We start from the raw sequence: 26,098 nt of genomic DNA, 5'->3' as shown, positions 1-26,098 counted from the left end.
TCTCTCTCTCTCTCTCGTCTATTTATTTGTTATCTTATTTTAATGATATTATATGACATATCTTTATCAATACGATTTGTACAATATGCATTAATAGGTTAAAAGCTTTTATAGTATTTGGAAGTATAAATTAAAACAATTTTTTAACAAATTAAACAAATCCATACGATGCCATTAAATTCACACAAAGTGAAAAGAATACTGTGATATTTCATAATTTTTACAAATTTTATAATTCTATATATATATTTTAATACATATTTTAATATTGAATTTTTATTTATTTTAATTATTGAATTAATATTGAATTTGAAACTTTTTATTTTAATAATATATTGAGATTAATCTCCTATATAAAATATAATTAGTATGTTATAAACATAAATATGATTTACATTATGTTATTTATTTATATTAGATACTCATCTGCTCTCGATGTTTCAAATTTTGGCATAAAGTTTTTTGAACGTAGAAAATTTGGCGCATACGTTTGAACTTTACAAATCACAAAAAAATCATAAATATAAATAAAAAGTTACAATTATTTTACGTTTGTTAATATATTTCGCGTTTCTTTATTTGTTCAGTTTTTAATTTTCCATATAATAACAGTATCGGAGAAAAAAGAATTTTATAGAGTATTTTAGAATCAGGGAAATTACGAAGTTTCACTGAAATTATTTCGAACAAACTGATGTATAAAGATCTAATTTTTCTATAATTTTCTTTTCATAACTTCTTCATCACAATTATTTCTGAATAGAAATAGAAATTTCGTTAGATTTGCATAAGTGCCATTAATTTTCGCTTAATTTTCTTTCCAAAGATGATCAATAATATTCGGTGTAAAACGATTTTGCTGTTACTGCAATTTTCAATTTGCGATTTATCATCCACGTATTCCCGGTTGCTTAATGTACGTGCGATTGGCTTTTCTTTATCGAATAGATAACACAAATTTTATTTCGCAAATTTTAATACTTTTGCAAGAATGTATTTTCCGTTTTATCTGTTTTATTTGCAAAATATGTTGCAACTTCTAAGTACTAATGCGATTTTTTTATACGCTTTTAATATTGCGATTGCCATCAAATAATATTCGCAAAGGAAGTGAGCTTTACAAGGGTATTACGAAGCAATTTTCTCAGAAATATTGGGATAACAGTTTTCGCAGAGATATTGCGAAGCGATGTGATTGTCGTAAAAAATGTTGCGTCAATGTAAATTGAACGCGACGTGAATATAAGTTGAATTTATATTGTATAAAAAATACTAAATGCATTTTCGTTTCATCATAAATGTTTTTTTAAATTTATAAATATTCCTCGAAAGATTATTTTTAAATAAATTCGAACTGATATACACAAATTTTATATATCTATTTTTTAACTAAGGGACTCCACACTAACTTTATGGGAAATGGATTTCGGCGAAATTGGCTGAAACTTTGCCATTTTGTATTTCAGGTGATACTGTTCGAAAGTTATCAGTGCCACAAGTCAATCTTTGATAACATTGCCCATAATTTGAACTCTTAACCCTTTTAGAATCAAAACGGTTCATAGTATTGACTTGTGGCAATTGTAACTTTCGATCAACGCCACTTGAGATACAAAATGGCAAAGCGAAGTACAAAGTGGCAACATTTCACCGAAATATTAATATGTCTACATATTTATATTCAGTGTGTCCTATTTCTACATTCGTATATTTTTTTCATGCAATTTATTGAATTTTTGCAATTTATATTTAAGCAACATCTATTATATCCATGCAAACATTTTTTCTATACGCGAATAACCAAAATTATTTATCTGCACATCTCGTAGCGTCGAAATATATCGACATAGTCACGATAATATTTAGTAAAAATGTGGGTTGGAAGGAAAGGAAACCGCCAGGTGCTTGAACGCCCGTGTCTGTGTGTAGTACACACATCAGTTCCCCATGTCCCGTCTGACCATTTAAATTAGTCGAGAGCAACCTCCTTTCAAAAATTAATTGACGTATCGATTGGGCTGCCGTGCAGACACGTTATATCGATGTCGGTGGTGCCAGGGCTTCGGTTTACATTACCTACCGAATAAATAAAGGTCAGATAATGACGTCGCGCTTCTAGTTTAACCATAACAAGGCGCAAAGTACAGGGAAAAGGGCGGCGAAGATCACTTTCTACTTACAATTATCATATCGACAACAGAAGATACAGATTATTGTTTGCTATAATATATAAATATTATATCTCGCGGCTGCGATAATTATTTTTACTGACGTTACCGAGTAGAAGATTGCAAACATTTTTGCAAAATAGAGACTGTAATTATTATTTCACGCTTGGCTCAGCTTTAATTGCAATACAATGCAAGTTCGTGCTTGCAATTAACTGTCACAAAAGATTGTATGCCGGGAAAGCTGGGCAGCTGACGGACGAAAAGGCATTCGAAAGAAATTTTATGCAGCAGAAACTTTGTCATCTGCCAACGCGACGTCTTTTCGCGGCCGTGCAGGCGCACGGGTCTCCAGTTGTTCTCGTTGCATTCTTCATATTCGTGCGGGACGCAAAAATGTCGGTCGCGCGACGCGCGATTGGGACGGGCGCGCTGGATAATATAATAACGAACAAGGGAGACACGCGGATATAAAAATAAATGGCCGTGGAGAGCGCGGCAACCCGACGCGCCACACGCAGAGACCGCGCGCGAGACGTGTTTATAGTAATGAGCCTTGTCGTTATTTGTCCAGCGAAGGGGATTTATCGAGATACCTCGTGAGATCTTGTTGCTCGATCTTCCTCCCGCGATGTCCGCTTATTTTCTCCGCCGTTCCTCGCTCATCCTCCTTGTCCCCGGCTAGGTTGTTAACCCTCTCCTGTCTGTATGAAAAGAAAACGAAGGGATTGATTATTGGTGACAGAGGAGAAATATTTATACGATTCGCTTGCACGTTCCCGTTGTGAATCTCTAATAACAGATTTTTCGGCCACTTCGACGATAATCTCCAGCCGTACCAAAGCGCTGAAGATCTTCTGTACAATTTAGAAAGATCAAGATCTAGATTCTGGTTCATTAAAAATTAAGACATCACTGCGTACGTATACGTTGATGGACAGGAAGGTTGCGACACTTTTTTCTTTACTGAGTTTAGGAACATTCATTGAAATTCAGGGTTACGTTCCAAAGTCTTTTTCTCCGAGGAACATTTTACTCCATGGCCATTCCAAAAACATTTTGAGCAGTTTTGATCTATTTCTCGAGTAAAAATTTTCTCAGAGAAAACGTTTTGGAACGTAAACCTAAATGCGCGTTTCTAAACTCATTAAAAAGAGTGTCGCAGCCTTTCTGTCCATCGCTGTGTAGTTTCAGTTTTTTTAGTGAGTTTAGGAACGTGCGTTTAGATTCAGGGTTACGTTCCAAAGTCTTTATCTCCGAGGAATATTTTACTCCGTGGCTATTCCGAAACCATTTTGATCTATTTCTCAAGTAAAATTTTTCCTCAGAGAACATGTTTTGGAACGTAGACCTAAACGCGCGTTTCTAAACTCATTAAAAGAAGTGTCGCAACCTTTCTGTCCATCGCTGTACATGCTAAATCGTTAACAGAAATACGTCATCTGGAATAATACCGAAATTAAAAAACGAAGACGGAAATTGATTTTTCACTTATATTAGCAATTATAATATTTCAATTATCCGCACTGGAAATGAAAGCAAAATATAATCTTATCGCGTAATAACAGTAATTATGCGCGCGATTTAATTTCACGATGTTTTTGCAATAAATGCAAAAGCTTAAACTGAAACGTATAAATTATTTGTCGCGCGGCGCTTCGCGTAAATTACACTTTATTTGTAAACCCGGTCATTTGTCACACTCTCCGCCATTTATTGACTTTTCTCTTATTTAATGCGGTAAAAATAAATTAATATAACTTAATAAAACGACCGCTTTTAACGGTTATTTATGCAAAATAAAATATTACGAATGTTATTCGCCGGCTCGCGTATATCGATTGAAAGGGGACTTAAAATCGCGGGGGACTCTGCGTGAATTTAAATGCAAAATCTCAACGGCCGCGTGCATCAAAGTACACTGAGATGCGCTGGCCCGATACGAGGATTCGCCGTTGCAATGAATTTCGCACACGATACACTTGTGTCTACCTCAACCCTCGGGAAAAAAGACCGGCCCAGCACGACGTAAGAAATTATCGGCAGTTTAAGAGATGATTTTGCGAGCGTTCCCTCGACCTCGGCATACCTGCATTTTTGGGATCCTGGCTATTATAGCTATCTCGCGCGCGAATCACCGTAATACGGCTGTAATGTGTGACATATCGGTAAATCGAGTTTCCCCAGGTATGAAGTCATTATTAATCTGTACGCCGGCACGAAAATTAATTTGAAAAGAGCAGAAAGTAGACTCTCGGACAACATTTTCTCCTATTTAAATATTAGAATTTTATAAAATCGAGATGCTCTAAAAAAATTGATATATACATATATTAATTATCTCACGTAATGAAATTGATTAACGAATTGAATTGTGCATTTCTCCCGTTTCTATTGATTAAATAAATCTGAAAGTCTTCGATTGATACATTTCTAACAATAAAGGTCCAATGTTTATACCTGTTTAACTTGAGATACAAGTCTCAAGATTTTCACAAAATGATTATAGGTCTACTGTTTTTTTCCATTTTATCTACTTTATAGATAAACTTATTAGCAAAAGTGAATGATGTGTCCAAGTGAGAGACAAATGAAATAAGCTACGTGTAACTGGATTTACTACACGAAGGTTCGCTTATTACTCACCACTTGAAATATTGGAGAACCCTTCAATGGATTAAATCCATTTTTGTATTATACATTTGATGCGAAAATAATGAGAGACCGATGCCGAATGTATTATCTATCGGGCGCGCTAACGATCCTTGACAGTTTTCCGTCTGGCAACCGCCATCGTGGCTGGCAACCGCAAAGTTTCAATAAGGAGGCGAACCGAGCGACCGGTGCAGGTCGCCGTGCGTGTACGGGATATCGCGCCTTATTCGCGAACAAGGTGCACGTCAACGTGACTAAAGAGGCCTCGTTACCATAATCGTCCAGGCACGAAGTGTATTCTTAAATCTGGCAAGCCAACACCTAAACACGGTCATCATCGCTTCGCGGTATAATAAGATCACATCGCGCCGGGCCCAAACGGGCCTCCCCTCGTGACCCTTGTGGCTCGCGATACGCGTCAGGTCGATTCAGAATGACTTTCTTGACCAGCAAGGGGTTCACTGCCAAAAACGTGTAAGGTTTGATATTATTAACGAATTTTTTATACACGGATATTTTGCAATTCTCTTGAAAACCGCACAACATTAGTAGTCTTGCTACATTACAGTATTTTAATCTTTTTTACTTTGCTTTTTAGACCAAGATATGTCAAGTTAATTATTAACAATTTTAATAAGCATGGAAACGACCTTACTGGCAATTCTTTATTACAATAAAACACAACGTTTCGGCCAGCAATACTGGTCCTCTTCAGGTAACAAACTTACAAGAGTCTGAAGAATAGATAAACGAAATATGAACTAAATTAGGGCAAGTTCTTACACAACGGAAAAAAAAATTAAGGTGTTATCTTATATAATATTATAAAACTTACAAGATTCGTCAGATTAGAGATGTGAAAATTAAGTTAGAAGTGAGAAATTTCGTTGTACAACGTTGGAAAACAGAATAAGCGATAGATAAGCCTAAAGTCATGTGCAGGAGTTATAAGGAAACGTGGAAGGGGAGGAATGTAAAGAATTGCCAGTAAGGTCGTTTCCATACTTATTAAAATTCTTGATTTCTTGACTGGCGTCACTAAGCTGCTATTTAATTGTCAATTATTAACGATACTGTCGTAACATAATCTTTCATGCACGGATTTTAACCGAACCAATGTAAAAACTAGTGACAACCCGGGAAAAAATAAAAATGTCTCATTGTATATGTCTCAGTCATGTAATATCTAATTATATCCAATTCTAAAATCATCAAATCTTCAAAGATCCGATACTTTTCTTAAATATTCGAAGTTATGTCTATTGAGTTCTAATTAAGTGTCTTAATGGAACATTTAATTAGATTTAGGTGGATCTCAATGGATAATCCCGAACATTCGAGAAAAGTGTCAAACCTCTGAGGATCTGCTGAATTTTAGAATTGGATCTCACGAGATATGATTGGATATTACATGATTGAGACATATATAGTGAGATTTTTCCATTTTTTCCCCGAGAATGTATACGATACTTTCTATGACTATAAATATACTATCGCTAATACAAAAAATCAAGTTATGTAATAGAAAATTAATATATTCACGTACAAAGACACATTTTAGAGACGTGCATAAAGAAAATTGTTTCAAAAGTATGCCGGGGAAAGCGGTTGAAAATATTAAAAGTATAGACAAACCTGAAAGAGTCATTATATGAATTTTCGTGCGGCTCTAAAAGTTGACGTCTCGGCGGCAGAGAAGATGTAGCTTCAACTGAATCGGCTTGACGCTATTTAAGAGCAACGAGACGAACGCACGAGATGATTACCAGCGATTTAAAGACGATCCGTCGATCGAGGGACGCCTACCTGGATACCTGCAGTTTGCTGCGCGCTTATTAAGGTTATCCTTCCGTGGGATCACTGTAATACGCTCGTAATGTGTGACAATTCGGATGATTTGCATCCCTGGATGCGGAAGACATAAAGCCATCAAGCGGGCTGTGCAATCTTGCCGCATCGAAGGTGCATTGTTCTATTAAGCGTCTTGGCGGAAAGTGCGAGGCACACGTGTGCTGCTTGGATCGAATTACTTGCGGGTATTCCCCTTCCTTCTCCCCCGACTCGCGCGCGTACGAGTTTCTTTTTTAATTTCATACGTCCACTCGTGGAGGGAAAAAATTGATTCGCGAACGGGTAGACGGAAGACCCGAGGGGCACACTATTGGCTTCGCGAAAACGATGGGGCTCGTATAATAATGATCAGACACGAAACGCCCGGAGTTACGTGAGTAATTGTAAATTACCTATTCTCCCCATTCTCTCTCGGGGTAAATAATTTGTTCCGTGCGCCGAGGTAGTGGCTCCGTTGAAGTAATGACGCGTTTTATGCACAACAAGTGAAGAAATAGGAGAAAGATATCAAAAATTTCCAATCCATAAGATATACGTAGACTATTTCAGCGACTCCATTGTGCTAAAAATAAACATCTTATTAAATTAATATTAATTTTGCAAAATTAGAATCTTAATAGGCATATCGTATTCTCTTTTCGTCCACATTAGCAGTTTTTATTTATTAATTGGAAGAGACAAAGTTGATATGCCATTTCAAATAGAAATAACGTCAAAATACGGCCAGTACCTGCCAAGAGTCTTCGGCCACGTACTGATTATATCCTAGTTCATTTTCCAATCGAGGTGCTCCTGTTCTATTCTGACGCCAGAGTCGTACACTCTCTAAAAGTCAATCAGCGGATTATCACTGGAAACAGCGAACAGTCACTGTTTTCAGTGACAATTCACTGACTGATCTTTCGAGAGCACGTCGGTCGGGACGAAACGTAAAGGGAACGGACGCATTTTCGTCCGTAAGATATTTCTTAACTGTCCCGTTGAATATCTCGCAGGAATATCATTGGGCCCGCGCAGAAAAGTCGGTATCGTGGGATTTCTCACGAATTGTCGAGGCATAACTGGTCATCGTGTTGGCCGGGGGAGGCGTTCGAAGTTGCAGGTACGCGCAGACGCGTTAATGGCAGCGAGAAGGAAAGAGAGAGGAACCTCGATGTCATTTCTTGTTTGCGATGTGTTGTTGTCGGCGTGAGATATATCGGGCCTAATGACAGACCGCTTCGCACCGCCATGCGGTATCCCCACGCCCCACAAGAACGTCCGCTTCTTTTTTTTTTACTTCTCAGTCGCGAAATTTTCCTTTCGCTGCATGCCACGAATTCCAAATTATTACTTCGTGGTGAAAAGCAACGTATAATTGTTTTAACATTATCTTATACGATAATCTCTTTCTCCCACCCTCTCTTTGACTGTCTGATTGCGAGCCGTAACTTTCTCAACGGCTCCGAAAGAAAAATCTCGCGCAATTGATTTCCCTATGAACACGCGTCTTCGTACTCGGAGAGAATTTTCTCTTAGAATTTATCCCGAAAGTCGCGCGATCGTGGGACAACGCGGCATTTTGACGAATTTTCTGCGAGTTGTTTAAAATATTGCCGTACATTTTGCAGGTTTTCAACATCCAAATTCAATCACAAATCTTCTTTTACAACGATTACACAATCTAGCAATGAATTTTCCATTAAACAGCTCCGAGGGAAGCAATAAATTCATGGCGGAGTCAACCGGTGATGTCTATTAATCTAACGGAAACCCCGCTTTCCTATATTAGGATCCTATCTCATAATAGGAAACTTTCCTCTAATTATACTTGCTAGTACACATTTTAATAGCGAGATTAAATTAATTTCGAAAAGCTCTCATAAAGCTCTTCAAAATGCCACGCTGTCCCACGATAACATGATTTTCGGGGTAAATTTTACAGAAAAATCTGACCACGTATATTGCCTGATGTAATTAGGATAATATAATCCCAGCGATAAATTGGAGAAACTTAATGTAGAGCGGAAAAGAATATAAATGTAGGAAAGAGAGCCATTTGTAACAAAGTAACGCACATGATACTTATGGCGGCAGCGGACATAAATTAAAGGTACTTTCTGTTCATGTCGACGCACCTCCGGCGTGCTAAACAGCGCTCGTTTATATTCGCTGTCGCAGCTTCGAAGAGTCAACTCTAAATGGATGTTCTTGTAATGAACGAGGATCGATTGGATTGTGCTCAGGGGCGGACCGATTTGTGTGGCGCCTCAGATAGCACATTAAACATAAGGGACGTAGGGACATCTAAATAAATTCCTTCTAGTCGCCAAGTGAAATCAGATTTGATACAACTCTGAAAAACGTCGACGGCCACGCGTGTATAAAGAAAAAGTGTACCGTCGCATTGTGCATTTCGAGTAACACGTTAACGTGTAACGTTACACATTAATATATTATTTAATCGGGCGCGATGTCGCGCCGTAATGTATATCGGCAGCAGAGAGGAAAAAAATACACGCGGCATTTAATGGGAGGGGAAGCTGGTATAAATGTTGAGCAAAGTATCACGTCGGAGGAGGTAAGTGGCAAGAGAGACAGCCGAGGAGAACGAGCGAGGGGTGCGTCTCGGGCCCCCGGGGCCCGTCATAAACAATAGCGGAGGAGTAATTGATTCTCTAATAACTTAACGCGCGCCAGCACGAGTCGGCCACTAACAGCCTTAGGTAGGCATAATGTATTATGGCCGGCAACAACTCGACTGCCACGCCGGGAGAGTGGAGAAGGCTTCGACGAGAAGCACCACGGGATCTGCTGCGAGTGTGGGGTCCCGGGCTCGGAGATTTAAGGCCGCGCGCCGATAATAAAGCAGCCACCCTCGGAAAATGCCGTCGTCCTCGCGCACGAGGAAACCTACCACCGACGCCAATCGTCGAGATACACGCTCGCCCGATCCCCTTTTCTCGATCGATCAAGCGATCGTGCCGGGGGGGGGAAGGATTCGTTCCATTTTCACGTGTCTCTTGGATCGCATCAAGAGACCAAAAAGGAAAAACAAATGGGGAGGAGAAACACTAATCCCGATTTTCACCAACGTCGTTTAACTCTGATCTTAGTTTAAGTACATCCTTTGTCTCTCTCTAAGGGAATAGAGACAAAGGATGAATTAGACTGAGATCAAAGTTAAACAACGTTGATGAAAACCGGGGTAAGGGGCTTCGGTATATACAGATTATTATTGATTGAATTAAAATATATCATTGATACGCTGGCATACGATTTGTAAAAATCGTCCCTTCGACTTTCGACGCTGAGGCCCGGTTCTTCATTTTCCGGTTAACCGTTAACCGGGGATTAGTCGACTCTCTATTTTTTTTTCTACATTGCTATCTAGGAAGAGACAGAGCATCGACGAACCTCCGGCTGACAGTCAACCAGAAAATGAAACGCCAGGCCTGAGACATTTCCACGTCGTTCACAGACTCAGGCTGCCTGAGCCAGTAACAATCCTCGAGCGACCTCGTGCCGCGACGGCGATCGCACGCCGTTGCAATCCCGTTCAAACGCGAAGACCACGGGCTGCGATGGGTGGTCGATCGCGCATGAATGTTTCATGGCTCCTAACTATCCACGAAACATGATCGATGGCCGGTTAGCACTCCGCTCTCGCCGACCCTTGCGAGCGCATCCGCTGTACAAACGAACTCACACACGCGCGTTCACGAGCGGCAAAACGCGTGCGGGTGTGCGTCGCGCCCGCACCAACCGGCGTAGTTCATAAATACGCGGCCATTTGGCTGTAAATCTTGGTAGCCACCGGAGAGAGTCGGCGGTCTCCTTCTCTCTCCTATTCTCTCTCTCTCTCTCTCTCTCGTCCTCGTCGGTTCTTCACGGCGTTCCTCGTTGTTAATTACCGTGTTTTAACACCTAGACCCCACACCACCCGCTCGCCCCAAGCCCCCGTCTCTCCTTTCCCTCTGCTCCCGGTTACTCGAGCGACCCCCTCGTCAGGGCCGTCTACAGATTCGGGCCGCATTCGCTAAACTCCCGCTGTACTCGCGGCAGCTGCCAATTGGGCATTTTATTTGCAATTTTTCAATACGTTTAATTCGCTGCTCGATACGTGCGGAATACAATTAATGTTCTGGAAAAAATTCGATTTAAATATCGCAAATTCGAGTACAGCTTTGTTGCGGATATTTTAACATTGTGTAAGAGAAGCATCATATTCATATATTTTTAACGCGTGAAAAATTTCATTAATCTGAAAGGATACGAATACAGTAAACTCTCGCTAATCCGGTCCTCTCAATAATCCGCTTGTCGTGACTAATTTTTTTCTTTAATTGTGACGGGCGGAATGGATGGCACCCAAGCGGAGCATCAGCCACATGTAAAAGGCATTACGTGACGTTTATAAATGTATGTTTGTAAATTATATATTCTATTCGCTTTTTTACCTTAAATAAAATTAAGAACTACCGAAACTCTCCCCCTCTCTCTCTCTCTCTCTCGCTCTCACTTTGACGAACTACTATAAATTTTATACAAGGAATGACGAGAGTCCACTGTAGGTATTCAGTTTTTATTAAAGATTGCAAAGAGAACTTGTAACGAAAAAGTCTTTCTTTCACACGAGATACGGCAGATAAAAAGTTGGACGAGAATGAAAGATAGAAACGGATCAAATTGAAAAAGGGAGGAAAACAGAAATTCCTTTAATTATTCGGAGAATAGTGATTAAACTTAGTCGTAACTCGTCGTCTGACGTTTTCGGTAATCGATATTCCCTCGTTAGGAAAATGTGGTAGCCAACCTCTGCTATTCGGTATTAACGGCCATTGTACTTATTCATTATATGCAATGTATTTGAGAATTTATATCACGGCTATCTGTGACTGACTTAACGTCTCTTTTTCTTACGACAGCTAATCCAGCTATAAATTTTCCCTGTCTCGTCTTCTTATCGACAAAATTATCTATTGAAATTTATCTCAATAAAACCTCTCTTTCCTGTGTTATCATTTATATATTTTAGTTAGTAGACTTAAACATGCAGAGCTATCCAGTGACATATTGCGCTCGGTTTAACAGTACATCCATTTGGATGCATTAACAAAATAATTCATAAAATTTTTATACAACATTTTAAAATAAAACAGAACTGTCCCTTCTTGTTTTTTTTTAAACTGCTGACTATCGCGGAAAAATCATTAAAAATGAACGGAAACGGATGAAATTACGTATCGTCATAATAATTTCATTAAATGCAATAGACGGCAAGAGAGATAACATATTAGGCTTGAACGAATTTCCATAAATACAATGTGTACTTTTTCGAAATGTATAATACCATTTATACATATATCGATAGCATAGCAATATCGCGTCGCATATTACACATTTAATTGTTTCTCGTATTCATTAATGGCTCTTTGTCACTAAATATTCCGCCTACGTATTGACTATGAGCGGCACATTGATCTCTATGCGATCGATCGGTCGCAAGAAGAGCGCTCGGCGGCCCTGCGCGAGTGAAATCTCGATCATCACAGAAGCGACCGCGCCCAATAGCAGCTCGAGTTTCAACATTTTTTTCTTCCCCCTCCCCGCCCCCCGCCCCCCTCTTCGAAACCGACTTACTGGACCGCTGTTAACTATACATTTGTCGGGCGTTATTACGATCGGTTTGTCATAGATTCCCGTATATTTTTACGACGAGCGTGTCTCTCGAAATGTTCCGCGAGTTTGTCAATTGCGTGCAAGCCGTCGATCGGTTATCCGCGAGCAGTTGCATAGAGCCAATTATATTTTGTTTTGCGCCGGGAGATGAAAAATAATGCACAATATTTAACGCAGGTCTGTATCTGCGGTTAAATATGCGTGTACACAAATAACTTGTCTGATTTCTTTGTTTTCGAAATGTATCGACATTGAAAAACGGACAATGGCGATAATAATGGTCAAAAGGATCTATTTATTGCAATATTTACATCTCTTTCACGTTATTCGGGAATAACTGTCGAATCTCCTTCAATGTGTCTACATTTACTAATATGTTTTTTTACCGGTAAAAACATATAAAAATTCAAATTCCAGTATCTACGTTCAACGTTGTGAAATACGAAACTGGTTGGCCTGGAAAAAATAACCACGGAATATTGTCGGCCAACTGTATCCGCAATGTTCTCGAACTATTCTCAATCAAAACTGTTTGCAAACGATGTTTATAAAAGAGAAAGAAAGATTTGGAGTCACATATTTGCGTTTTATATGAGATATAAAGACGAAAATGTTAAGTGTTATGTTCCGTTCTCTGTGTGCCGTCACAATTACTCGAAATCTTTCAGTCGAATTCTCTCCCAATTTTTAATAGCAAATAATACGAAAGAAGAAATTCGAGCCAGTGCTCGTTGCGCGCGGTAATACCCCAAAAAAAAAACGTAATCGTTCAACGACTCAGTTAGGTGAAGGTTACAGGTACAAGAGTCGCTGCTAAAAATTAATATGCGTTACCGGATTATTCAATAAATGCTACGAAATAAAAATCATACGATACGCGAAACTAAAACTACTATCAACGATAGCAAACCAAGTTGCAGTATAGACGCCCATCAATTCCGCGTATACCTCGATAATGGAAACTCGCCGGGTCGCGCCGACCCGCGTAGCGGATTTTTGCGAACACTAGCGCGAAATTTATGGCGCGGAATATTTCAGTCCGCGCAACACAATCCTCGGCAGGGTTTCGAATATATTAGGAGTCGCGCGTTGGGTGCATGCGCCATGCCGCCGCCACGCTCGACAGATAATAACCGAGTGTCTCGTATCTCTCTAATTGCAAACGAAGGGCGTAGTGCTGTAGGGAAACCTCCCTCTTGGCGGTTCCGCCTTGCGCCGGATAAGCGATAAGGATCAAACGAAGGTGCAAGATGTTAAGTCCGGCGGCCAACCACAGTCATTCTCGTCCGATCTACATGTGTAATCCGTGGTATTCGTTTAACTTACACCAATAAAATCAGAATACTCGAGATCGGAGGATGTCGAGTTGATATGACATATGGATAATTTTTTTCTGCGAGAGGATATTAAATCTCCGTGCAACAATACCAAGGAGCGAAAAAACAGAAATAGATAAATGAAAAATCTTGACTTTCAATGAAATAGAAAAAATAGATAATTAAAAAAATTAAGTATAATAACGTAAGTTTTATTAAAAAATTGTTATTTAATGAAATATGAAAATTAATATATTTAATAACTTACGAGGGACAAAGCTGTTGTCTTAATTAACGTGGCATCAAATTAGACGGAAGTGACAACTCACAAAATGACAGTGTTATTCTGCGAATCAAGGTATTGCTGTTCGTTAAACCACGTATGAGCGAGCTGTCATCCTTCAATATGATTTTGCATTCAACAAGATTTAATAAGTCGCGTGAAAAAGCCGATCTCACGCGATTTACCGGTCGTCGTCAACTCCGTATATTTCGAGAAGCCCCGTGAATTTCCGGTCGTATCTCGATGTAATATCTTTTCCCTCTGTCTCTTTCTCTTTGTCTTCGCCTCCCATTTCCCCCGTAGTTCGCAAAGGAGCACGAGAGTGTCGAGAGAAACAGAAAAGAAACACACGCTACACCCTATAAATACGAGTGGGTAATTGATTCAGTAATAACTAACTCAAACGAGTCCTTCCTCCTCCATCGTCGACCTTTCTCACCCTCCTCCACCTCCGCGCATAAATATGTATGCAGGCAATAATATAAGCAGGCGCGTTGTTGGTGTTTCAGAAGAGACGCCTTCCAGGAGGTGTATAGTGTACGTCGAATTTTTTTTCCACGCGCGTTACGACGCCGGCGCTCTCATGAGAGCCGATGTATATTTACTTAGCCCATTATCCATTAATTCATTATTTTCTTTGCGCGAAATCATTGATAAGCTCTTGTAGCGACTCTTCTCTTTCTCTCTCTCTCTAGCTTCACATCTTCAGCATCAAATATTTCTTCTAAGCGTGCGACAATAACAGTTTATAATTTATAGCATTTATCTGAAGAAATCTAGCCACTATTACGTTAAAAAAATATCATACTCAATTGTCTCTTTCGTCCGGGCTAAGCCATAGTATGTTCACTCCATGTCGGCCCTTTGATCTTTTCGGTCCCGATCACGTGCTATTCCGCCATGGTTTTGGTCAGGACCCAGCGGCGTGTGCGTGTGTGCACGCTACACTACTACACACTGATTTCACACTACCGCAGACTTCTACATATACTACTAGACTGCTACCTTGCCGGTGATAGACCGATGCACAGTACTTTATTTACCTAACAAGGCATGGCGGAATCATAGTATAACTAGTAGGTCCACTCCATAGCCATAATATATCTAGACCGAGCGTTTGCCTTTATTTGAACAGTTCTCTCTTGTTCACATGCGAACGAGAGAAAACGAAATAGCACAAATCGGAGTTCGTCCTTTTCTACGTGAACCTCCACCCGCACTGCTCAATGCTCGGTCTAGATATATTATGTCTATGGTCCACTCTCTGCTGACCCCTTTGATCTTTGCGATCTTCCGATCGCGTGGTATTCCGCCATCCAGCGATGTGTGTGTACGTACTCATCAAAGCCACACTACCGCACATACAACTTTTCTATCATTGATCTGCCCAGAGCAATGTCGGATGCGCAGAAGGGATCCGGCGCAAAACGAAACAAATGACGGGATGAACATATCAGTTATACTACGGCTAAGCTTCAATTATTTGATTATGGAACTTGAATCAGCTTCGCGAAATCCTTCAATGAGGAACGATTACTTTCTCTCTCTACCGACTGACCTTCAGAATGATAAAATTTTAAATTTCCTTCGACCACAGCTGGCCACATTTCTTAATTAACCGGTCAATGCAGAAAATTTATTGCGAAAAATATTACCTCGGCCAGGGTTTGAACCCGGACCTTCCTTACTCTCTAGACGAGTCTCGGGAGAGACGCCCGCCCAGAGAGTAAGAAGGGTCCAGGTTCAAACCCTGGCTGAGGTAATATTTTTCGCAATACATTTTCTGCATTGACCGATTAATTAACAAATGTGGCCGGCTGTGGTCGAATGAAATTTGAAATTTTATTATTATACTGGCAATTTGAAGGAACTAATCTTCGGAATCATCTCTGACTCGTTTTGCGATATCTACGGGGATGAAAATTTCGAAATCGTAGTTTCGCGATAGGTGGTGAAATAATGGTACGCCGAAATAATTAAGCCAGGACACTGTGAAAACGGTGATGAGGGTTAAACGCGCGCGACCCAGATCCATCGCGAACCTGTCGCGTATTCGTTCGCGCCGCGACCAGCGTACGTGAGGACGTGCGACGTTGTTAATGCGTGCACGGAAGTTTTCCGTAACTGATACGTATACCTGAGCACTGTTATCCAGTTACCAGCGCGGCGCAGGGTACCACGAACGTCTCGGTCGTCCCGCTCGAATGTGCAATTTCGAGAGCCGACGCTTCCACTTCCGCCGTCTCCGTCCCCGATATCCACCGTCTGGGATCGATGATTTCTACGCTCCGTTCTCGAGGAATGTCTCTCGATCCTCGTCCTTCGGTCGTGGATCCTGTAAAACGTCAACGTTGTTACTGTAGAATTTTTCACTTGTGTCCGATCAGACGGTGATAACAATGTCGCTGAAACGATTACTCGGAAGTGATCAAAATTTGCTACATGACTTCACGTATTTATTAAAATATCGAAGAAGAAAAGGCAAAAGCTTTTCTTCTGAGAAATAAAAAAAACAGATAATGTCCTTACCTAAAGATTTCTTGTTAATTGATTAAAAAGTTCGTATACTGCAAAGAGGACGAAACAGTGAGTGATGTTAATGTCCGTGTTCTGCAAAAACTTTTAATTATTTTACAAGCTTTATAGCAATATAAAATATATATTCTGATACGTTTTTAAAGAGAAACGTTCACGTAAATCATTTTGATCCACTTTTTGCGTCTGATGAAAACACTTAATAGTTGCTTAACAATAAAAACAAAGCAATATAAAATATATATTCTGATACGTTTTTAAAGAGAAACGTTCACGTAAATCATTTTGATCCACTTTTTGCGTCTGATGAAAACACTTAATAGTTGCTTAACAATAAAAACAAAGGCTGTAAACTTTGGAAAGAACTATTAATTTTTACTGCCGCAAATGAGAAAAAAATTGTAAACGATTCAATTGCATTGAATTAATGGCTCTCAACGGGATGACCAGCAATAACAGCACTACACCGGGCCCAACAAGGGCTAAAGAAGGGCCACACCTTCTTCTCGCGCCCCGCGTAAGTAAGTAGGTAGCCAGCTATTTACGACTATTGCCTCCTGCCCACCTCGTTTCATTACCGATGCATTGCCGGATGCAAACGGACGTACTGGTCCCCAAAGTCACGCGACCATAATGCGCCGACTCGTAAACGTGCGCTTGCGATGCCACCCGGGAAATTGGATTTTAGATTACAAATTGTTCTGCAGGAAGATTTTGCGACCGTGTCTCATTCCTCGTAACTAGCGCGGTTCAATTACTCAATTCTGAAATAAACTGACAACGAGAAGTATGCAAAATACTCGTAACAATCGGCGTTCAACGTTAAATTTGTATATCGATGAAAAAACCAAATTATTTCCTGTTTATTAATTAACTCGAATCTATTTATAGCGTGCATATTCATACCTTATGAATGTCTACTAAAAAATATTAATCGCAAAATGTACTTAGAGTAGAGGCACTTTAATATATTATTCATGCTGTCTGAAAGTCAATCAGTGGACTACCACTGTTTTCACTGTTTCACTGAATTATTCAGTGCTACACTTACAACTGTTTTCAGTGATAATGCACTGATCGACTTTTAAAGAGTGTAGCATGCGATAGAAGACACTATTTCCCGTAAGGTATGCGTTCTGTTGAAAACTAAACGGTTATTAATTCCTAACGTTTGGGGGGAGACATATTGCACTTTCGGCGTCGCACATTTGTTCAACTTCGTCACGATTATGATTACGAAGAAAGAGTAGTAACCAGGGTTGGGAAGTAACTCGTTACTTGTAACGAAGTTACAGTTACAGATACTTATTTTTAGTAACTCTAACTTAACTTCGTTACTTTCTCTACATCTGTAACTGTAACTTAACTCAGTTACATTTTTTCGATAACTAGTAGCTAATTTAATAGTTACATTAAGAGTTACTTTATATATTTTTTCAACCTCCACAGGTCGCATTAGGCCTTCGCATTTGCGCATAAACGCCTTTATCGCCGCTTTACAATTCAAATGCAGATTCGATATTTTTATTTTTATTGCAAGGGAGTAACTGCAAAGTAATGATTCGTTACTTTTCGAGTAACTGTAACTGTAACGCGTTACTTTTCAGAATTGGTAACTTGTAACTGTAACTAGTTACATTGTTAGCGAAAAAACTGTAACTGTAACTAGTTACTTTTATAAAGTAACTTTCCCAACCCTGGTAGTAACACAATATAACAATCACTCAACCTATAAGACAAGGAAGTATGCGCTCCACAAAGTTTCTTATATCTAAATCTATGACTAAAATCGGGACATAGACATTTTGTTTCATCCCATTATTAGTGCAGCGACCAAGTTTTTATTATCGAACGTCTATTCGTAATTGCCGGTGCCGCAACAGAGCACTAATCAAAATTAATACTTTTTTATGTAAAAATTCATTTTCTTGTAAGTATAGTTCGCATAATTCAAACGACTGCTGAAAATACTAAAATCTTTCTCAAGACGAGTCTTCGCAACGGACGTTTCGCGGCGGTTTATATTGTTATGCTGCTTGAATTCTCTCGTTTAATTTTGTAACTGGAACCCAAGGTTTCTTTACTTTGATTGCTACGTTTCAACACGAGACGTACACAAAGTAGACGGGAGGGTATCCTGCCGCATTTGTATCGCGGAAGAAGGTTTAACGGGGAAGTTGGACGGCGTAAAAGGGAATTCGCGGCACGTGATCGACGCGAGAAGCACGTGTCGGTGGCCCATCATGGGCGATTTCGGTTTTAGATACCAACGACGCGTCTCCCCGGCTGAATAAAAGGGTACCGGCGAAGGAGGAAGCCACGCGGTAGGGGCACCGACACGCGCTCAATCCGCTCGTCTTAATGACCCCTCATTATTGTGTCTCGACAAATTAGTCTTGTTATTCCGACATCGAGTGCATGATCCTCTCTCGCAGAAGTACCTTTCAATCTCACCCCCGTCATTTTCGCATTAACATTGATATTATATCTCCAGTGATTATCAAAACCAAAGCTTCGATAACTTTGGAAACCTACCTAGCTTTACGTAACATTTTTTATTGCAACCTAGAGGCGTTAATGATGAATGCAATAAGTTTTACAGTCGTTCGTTAAAAGATTTGTCGTTTCTATGTTGAGCTTATTATTGGAATGATTTATTTTATCATTGCCATCTCTTTCTTAGCGCAAGGTTTTATCTCTCCTCGCCGTAAAACAGAATCATAATATTCGTTACAACGAGACAACCGAGGAGGATTATAGGTGGTGAGAAAGTTACCTCTCTCTCGTACGAGATATTTTCTCGGTGCCATGATCTCGTTACGCGACACCCTCGCCTATTTACCATCCTTCTACAACCGCCAGCACGGCGTGATCTATGGAAATACGGTGCACGCGTATCGTCCGTACATGCACGTGGATCAACACGTGGCCAGAGGCGACGGGCCGATAATAGGTTTGGAGAAAGCTTGTCGATCATGATCGCCTCTGCTCACCGATGCACGACAGTCTGATAAATAGCGACTGCTGCTTAATCCGTACGATCTGATGCCTCTGAGAGAGAGATTTTTATTTAAAGTTATAAATAATATATAAAATTTATATATAAATTAATGTATATAATTGCATTTACATGTAATTTCGTTCAATTTCTAAGTGTATCACCATTCAAATACATATCCGTGTAATAACTGCACACGTCACTGCATTGTCGTATCATTACAGCACATTTATTGCGAAATAATTCTTTCGGAAAAGTAATTTTAACTGTCGCTTAATTTTTACGTCCTATATTTGCATCTCACAGTATAGTTTTGATATCATTGCGTGAAACTATATGCATCCGTTTTAACGAGAGGCTGAATTTAGCTATCGGAACGTAAAGGCTTATGTCCACGGCGCCAGAACTTGGTCCAAGTTCTAGTTTCGAGAAGTGCGTAGCCAATCAACTTGCGACTATTCCACAAAAGCTGCAAGTTGGTTGGCTGCACACATTTCTCGAAACTAGAACGGCGGACCAGGTTCTAGCGTCGTGGACGCAGGCCCTCGGAGACAGTGCATCTTCCGAGGATGCGCGAGGAGCTCAACGGGAACGAAGACCGTAATTCGCGAGGAGTGCACTGTGTCGCGTCTGCACACCGCGCGTGACAGACGCGCGAAAAGCGCTCAAACGCGACGCGACGCGGCTCATCTCGCGGACATAATTGAGTCCTCCTCCGTCTCGCGGCTCCACACCGGCTACGCGCGCCTCGCAGCTACGTCTCGCCGAGAGAGGTGCGACGGAGAAAAAGGAGATTTGTCTCTGCGAGCACTCCGGTGGATTCGCGGATGAGTCCACGGGAGGGCGAGCCGGTTAGCGGAGGAGATGGTAGAAAGAGAGACGGGGGGGACGGGTAAAGGGGCTCTCACGTTACCGACGCTGCGGCTGGGTGTCGGGTTACCTCCGACCTCATCTTCCTCCGGTGCCTCCGCGAGTTTGCCACCATCGACATCGTCCGTCCGTCCGTCCGTCCATCCGCCCGTCCGTATGTCCCCGCGTCTACCCTCCTCGATGCTTTCGACACCGATTTCTGACATCTTCCGCTTTTTGCCCGGTGAGTGCGGACCTGTGTGAAAACTGATGGAACTTAAGTTTCAAGCCCCCGCCAACTCGGCACAGGTGACCTGCGGAATAATCTTATTCGATTAGAAGAACCGAGACGCTTTCCTCGTCGCACGAGTCGACACTCACTGATCTCTAAAAGTGATTAGTTCCACGCTCTAGAAAGCCACTTGTCACTATTTTCAATTATGCGTCGTAGAGGAAGAGATTTCGAGAGATCGGGACAATGGAAACAGCAAATCGGGAATACCCTGGAAATTTCGCTTCGTATCGATGCATAAAACATTAATAAAAATATATCGCACGAAAGCGCAATTGGATACGTGTGCGTGAACAAATATACCGTATCTTGCCGGTGAGGAAAACAATTGCACGACATGTATAGTCAAATCAACTTTTTCATCTAGTCCAGCGGCAATTATCGTGTAATTAATCGCCAAAGATGCACGCGTTTATACATACGCGTACCTTTGTTCCGATGAGAATCATCGCGGCGTACATCTAGGTTACCCCTGGTGGTTGTTTACGGAAGGAAGATGTATGTATATTTAGGGGACGATACGCGGCGTATTGTGTCGGAAAGGGTGGGTGTTTCCCGTTATGGACACCCCTCGATGTCGGTATCGATTATACACCCTCCGACGTGCGAAGGGGCACGAAGCGCGCGCGGCGAAGCGCCGAGGGACCGTTTTAATTATCTCCTGAAGTAATTATAAAAGGGCCGTGCGGGAATCGATAAGTCAAGGGCAGGAGTACCGTCAAGCCGAAACTATTCGACGAAGACACTCCGTTAGAGGGTTGCATTAGACCACTCGCGAAATAAGCGAATTCTAACGACCAGGTATCCAGAACAACCGCACGCATCCGCTAGGACGTTGAGTACAACTAGTACTCGATAATTCAGTATTTAGGTACAGACGCTGGAACGAAAGCGAACTGAGATTATGTCACGGTTAGGCAAAAAGTACCAAAGACCTTCTGGCTTGAGATATTCCCTCCCCAAAGTTTCGCTATCTTCTATTGTAACCTTCAGCTCTTATGAATCTACTCTTGAGCCTACATTTGTGTTAGATGTACAATGTAACGTTTACTAAAAATGTCGTCTTGACAAATATAAATCATTTAAACCCGCGGGATACATCATCACGAAAGTTAAAAATTACACGGGGACAAGAATAAGAGGTAAGATCATAATTTATAAAATCCATATTAGGTACTAACAATAAGTCATGTCCCTAAAATAGAGTTTACAAATCATGCACTTAACTCATTCTCAAGCTGAACCGAAATTATCTCTTGTACTCTCTAAAAATTTTAAGCACCCTCTTTTGTCGTTTCCCGAAAAGAGTCGCGTGATGAAGACAAAGGTTTCTCGAAGGGTCGTTCGACCCGTCGTCTTCGGCCGCGCGATTTTCAGCAATTGTGCATTTTTGGGGATGATGATAATCCTATCATCAGGATAGAGCGGATGAGAATTGTAGAAGTGTAAGAAGGATATAGCGAGGGGCGGGATGGAAAAAATGAGTGAGAGGGAGATAAAGGAAAGGAGGGGGAGAGAGTGAGAGGGACAGGCACAGGGTAATCTAACACCGGAAGCGTCTTGAGCGTGACGCCACCCTGAAGGTGCAGGATACGCGGCGTGGATAGGTAGGCAGGAGGTGGGGCGAAGAAGGTGGAGACGATGGCGATGGTGCAGCCAGCCGGTGGGAGTCGGTCGGTACTCGAGGCCGCCATGCAAGGCGAGCTTCCTTCGTATTTCTCTTCTATCTCTCTCCCCTCCCCCGTTTCCCCCTTTGTCCTTCCGCACAGGCTTTCCCACCTCTACCCACCCCTGTATTTCGCTTCATCTTCTTTTTTTCCTCTGGTAATTAGAGCAAGGTGATTTCTTGGTTTATTCAGTATTCCTTCACTTACAATTAGTCCAAACATTGTGTTTCACGCTCTAGAAACGTTTATTTCGATTGAACAGGGCAATTCTGTGTCTTTTTCGCCGTAGCGGAATAAAAAGCAGACGAATGACAAAGAGACAATTCGGTATTTAATATTCTTCGTTGTTTTTTTTTTTAATTATTTTGGTACGACTCCTCAATAGTGCATTAATTTATTGCAGCTTAATAAACGCCTCAATCTAAGTCTTCGGATACTAATCTCAGATGTTTGCTAGAAGCTGGAATATAATTATATCGACAAATATCCATTTCTACCAATGTAGATTAACTTTAATCTCGGTTTGATCTCGGTTAACTTACTTTTTATCTCTCTTTCTAGTTCTAAGAGCATTAAACTGACTAAAATCTTTTCTATCGGGTAACACCGAAACTTTCCTACTTCGTTTCATTTCAGCATGCGGAAGGGCGAGAGCTGTAATCACATCGTAACTTGCGCAAACGAACAAATTAATCGACGGTATTATTAACAAATATGGTAGCGGATTACTCGACCGCATTTAGTCATTGCCGCAACTACCAGTGCTATTTGCATCAGGTGGCTACCGGATCAACAATCTCCGCAGATCCCTCCTCCCCTTGCACGAGCAAGCTCCTTCTCCATCTCCCGCATTCATCCTCCTTTATTTTAGATCATCGCACGACGCACAGGCCTCCCTCTATCCTCTCGCTGTCCTCGTCCTTTTGCACCGGTGTGTGGCCGGTCTTACGTGCCGCACTTACACGCCCGCACGTAAGACCGGCGCGCGCGTACGCACCTACCTACGTCTAAGGGGATTAAATTACCACCGCGAGAGCCCCTATGTGGCAACTCTCTTACTTAACCTACCGAACTGTATCGGCACATTTTTCCTCCACGGGGTGTCCCGCAAACGGGACAGCCTTCTCTAAACCGGGTTCGCGGCTTGTTGCGCGCGCTAATACACGATCGCGAATAGGGAAAAAAGAAAATCAGACGTATGGGCATTGGAGTTAATCAGGGCAGCGTATAAAATCGAACGTCTAATTCTCTGTCGCTTTCATAAATATGTGCACTTTTTCGTCCCGCTGCTTGTTTATTAACACGTTAATTTCCCAGCCAGCCAGCCGACGTCACTTGTCGTTATTTTAACGTCGAAGTGTCGCCAGAAATGTCACTTTGACGTCAAAATGACGACACGTTACGTCAGCTGGCTACCTGGGTTGTCTCAGCGAGGGAAGGGAACCTAAATTGGGATTTTAGGACGGTAGATTATTGTTGAAGCCTTGCTCCTCAAGTAATTCCGGGACGATTTCATCTTAACGATCACGTGTTCGGAATGACGTGCCTAACGAGAAAATCGTTCGATCATCGAGTTTCGCGGGGCATTCACGCGAGAGGACTTCTGGTGCATTGCGTGCAGGCGACGCACGAGTGCAATGGGTTAAGTGTCCCGTTGGGACGAAGCAAGAGGTGCACTTTTTTATAGCCGTGGGGGTCCACGCAGAGAGGGGGGCCCGCCCACATCGCAGCGCAAGGGGGGCCCTTCCCTCCCTCGGCCGCCGAAATCTCCGATCCGTCGGACTCGATAAGACCGCCGACCGGATATTTATTATTTGTAATTTACATGGCGAGGTACGCCTCGTTAAGTCGCTAAGTCAGGGGCTAGAGCGCGTAGCGAATTTCACGCGCGTGTGCACACGCATGACGGGATCGGCGCGAAATTTACATAATTCTCGCTTCGACGTTGGACAATCGACAAATTTTAGAAGCTCGACGCGCGTTTCATGACCTTTCGTCATTTTTATTAGCCTGCCAATTTCCACATTAGGCGCGTATTTCGTAGAAAGTACCTAACGCGCATTTGCTCTCCAAACGTTTCTAAGGTTGTAGATTTGTATATCGGTTTCACAATTTATAACTCGTACGCATCATGCTGCAGCTTACCTTCACGCACACAATAAATTTTAATAAGTACAATACTTACTCATATTTTCTATGGACAAAAATTGAATTTTTAAAAATGTAATTTTTACATTTTACAGATGTAATAAGTTAAATAACGGTTCAAAATCACTCTCACTTATGTTATATAGAATAAAATCAACATTTTATTCTGTAAATTTTAACAGATAAATCTTGTTACTAATAATATAGAATGTACGTATTGCGTACGATTAAAAAATAAGTACACATTGTGTTGTTTTAACATTTCTTTTTAGTTATTTCAATAATTTTATATTTGAGGTCAATTAACAAAAGAGCAATATGTTAAATTAACACATGAATGTGTCAACCATTTAACACAAAAATTTTCCAACTGTGTACAATAACATATTTTAAATATGTATCTCTATAAATAACTTTGTACTTATACACACAATCGATGAATAACATTCAGATTTCGTAAGAAAGCGTATCGTAAGGGATGCCATGCAACTGCACTGTATACATGTAGCGAAATAAAGGCCTGTGTCCACGGTGCTAGAACTTGGTCCAAGAAATGCGTAGCCAATCAACTCGCAGCTGTCATGGAATAGCACATTTCTCAAAACTAGAACTTAGCTGAAGAACTAGAACCTGTTGCAGTAAAAAATGCGGCTCCACAAATTGAATCAGCAATGGTAAAAGGTGCACCTTTGTACTCAACTAATTGAAGAAATGTAAAGAAACTTCCCAGGATAATTGTTAAAAATAATCTAGACTTTCTTTCTTTGAATTTATTAGAAAGTATAGCGCGATTGGATCAAGTGATTGAGGCTCCTGATGAAATTAAAATAATTGTATTTAGTAACGGGACATTGGACTAAGTTCTAGCATCGTGGGCGCAGGCCTTAAGGCCAGAATGCAACTTCAATTTACACCAGAGAAAGTTGCATCCGTGAGATTGTCGGGATTACATTCGTTCGTGCTAATAGATTCCCGCTTTCCCGAAGACGTGAGGGAATCCGGTGGACCGAGTTGAATTCTACAGGCACAGAGGAGGAAGGAGGTCCAGGTGAAGCCGGGATAGGAGCAAACGGGAGAGAAAGAGAGAGAGAGAGAGAGAGAGAGAGGGAGAAAGAGAGACGCGCTGTCTGGCCACTCTATAATTTGTCGGGGTGAGTTACCGCCCTTGTCTTTGCTTAGCGCTGGGCGTTCGTTCGTTCATTCTCTCGTTCGTTCGGTTTTCTCTCTCCGTTGATGCTATCGGCGCATACCTCGCTAGACAGGTGGCCACCCCGCGACACCCACACACGCTCGATGCATCGGTGCATCGCCAGAATTCGGCGCTCTTTATTCCGCGCGCCCGCGCGCGCGACGAACGACGGATGATGGGCAAAGGCTGATAAAACTGGCTCGTTCTATCTGTCGTGCTGTCGTGTATATATGTATTATGTAATACGCGGATTGGACCTTTTGGCGTACCGATTGCGGGGACGCTCTTGGCCTTAAAAATAGTTTCGTGCATGACCGGTACCCAACTTGCAATCCGTAATATCCATCGAATCATCTCCAGTCAAATGGAACAATTCACATCTTCCTTGTTCGATCAAGACGTTAAACATTATGAATAAGACACTTGCGAAACTTATGTACAATTTCTTAAATTCGTAGAGGCAAAAAAGGTCAATCGTGACATTAT

General features: G+C 41.3%; 1 protein-coding gene and 1 long non-coding RNA gene across 4 annotated transcripts in view; one reads left to right on the top strand and one right to left on the bottom strand.

Moving 5' to 3' along the window:
- Positions 1-26,098, top strand: part of LOC105562527 — a 42,196-nt gene that overhangs the window by 7,110 nt on the left and 8,988 nt on the right. The gene's annotated exons all lie outside the window — the stretch shown is intronic.
- Positions 580-19,920, bottom strand: LOC105562526. 3 transcript variants are annotated; one of them, XR_001008978.1, is made up of 6 exons: positions 19,600-19,920; positions 19,246-19,520; positions 16,464-16,544; positions 16,072-16,269; positions 2,765-2,872; positions 580-2,076 (listed from the first exon to the last, which is right to left on the bottom strand). It is a non-coding gene; the product is annotated as an uncharacterized LOC105562526 (long non-coding RNA). The 3 variants fall into 3 exon arrangements; XR_001008977.1 differs by having other exon boundaries at positions 580-2,872; XR_001008979.1 differs by lacking the exon at positions 16,464-16,544 and having other exon boundaries at positions 580-2,872.

The sequence above is a fragment of the Vollenhovia emeryi genome, unplaced genomic scaffold (genome assembly GCF_000949405.1).
Source record: "Vollenhovia emeryi isolate VEMERY1.0 unplaced genomic scaffold, V.emery_V1.0 DF939186.1, whole genome shotgun sequence".
In the NCBI taxonomy this organism is placed as follows: domain Eukaryota; kingdom Metazoa; phylum Arthropoda; class Insecta; order Hymenoptera; family Formicidae; genus Vollenhovia; species Vollenhovia emeryi.
This window is presented reverse-complemented; position numbering and strand designations above follow the sequence as displayed.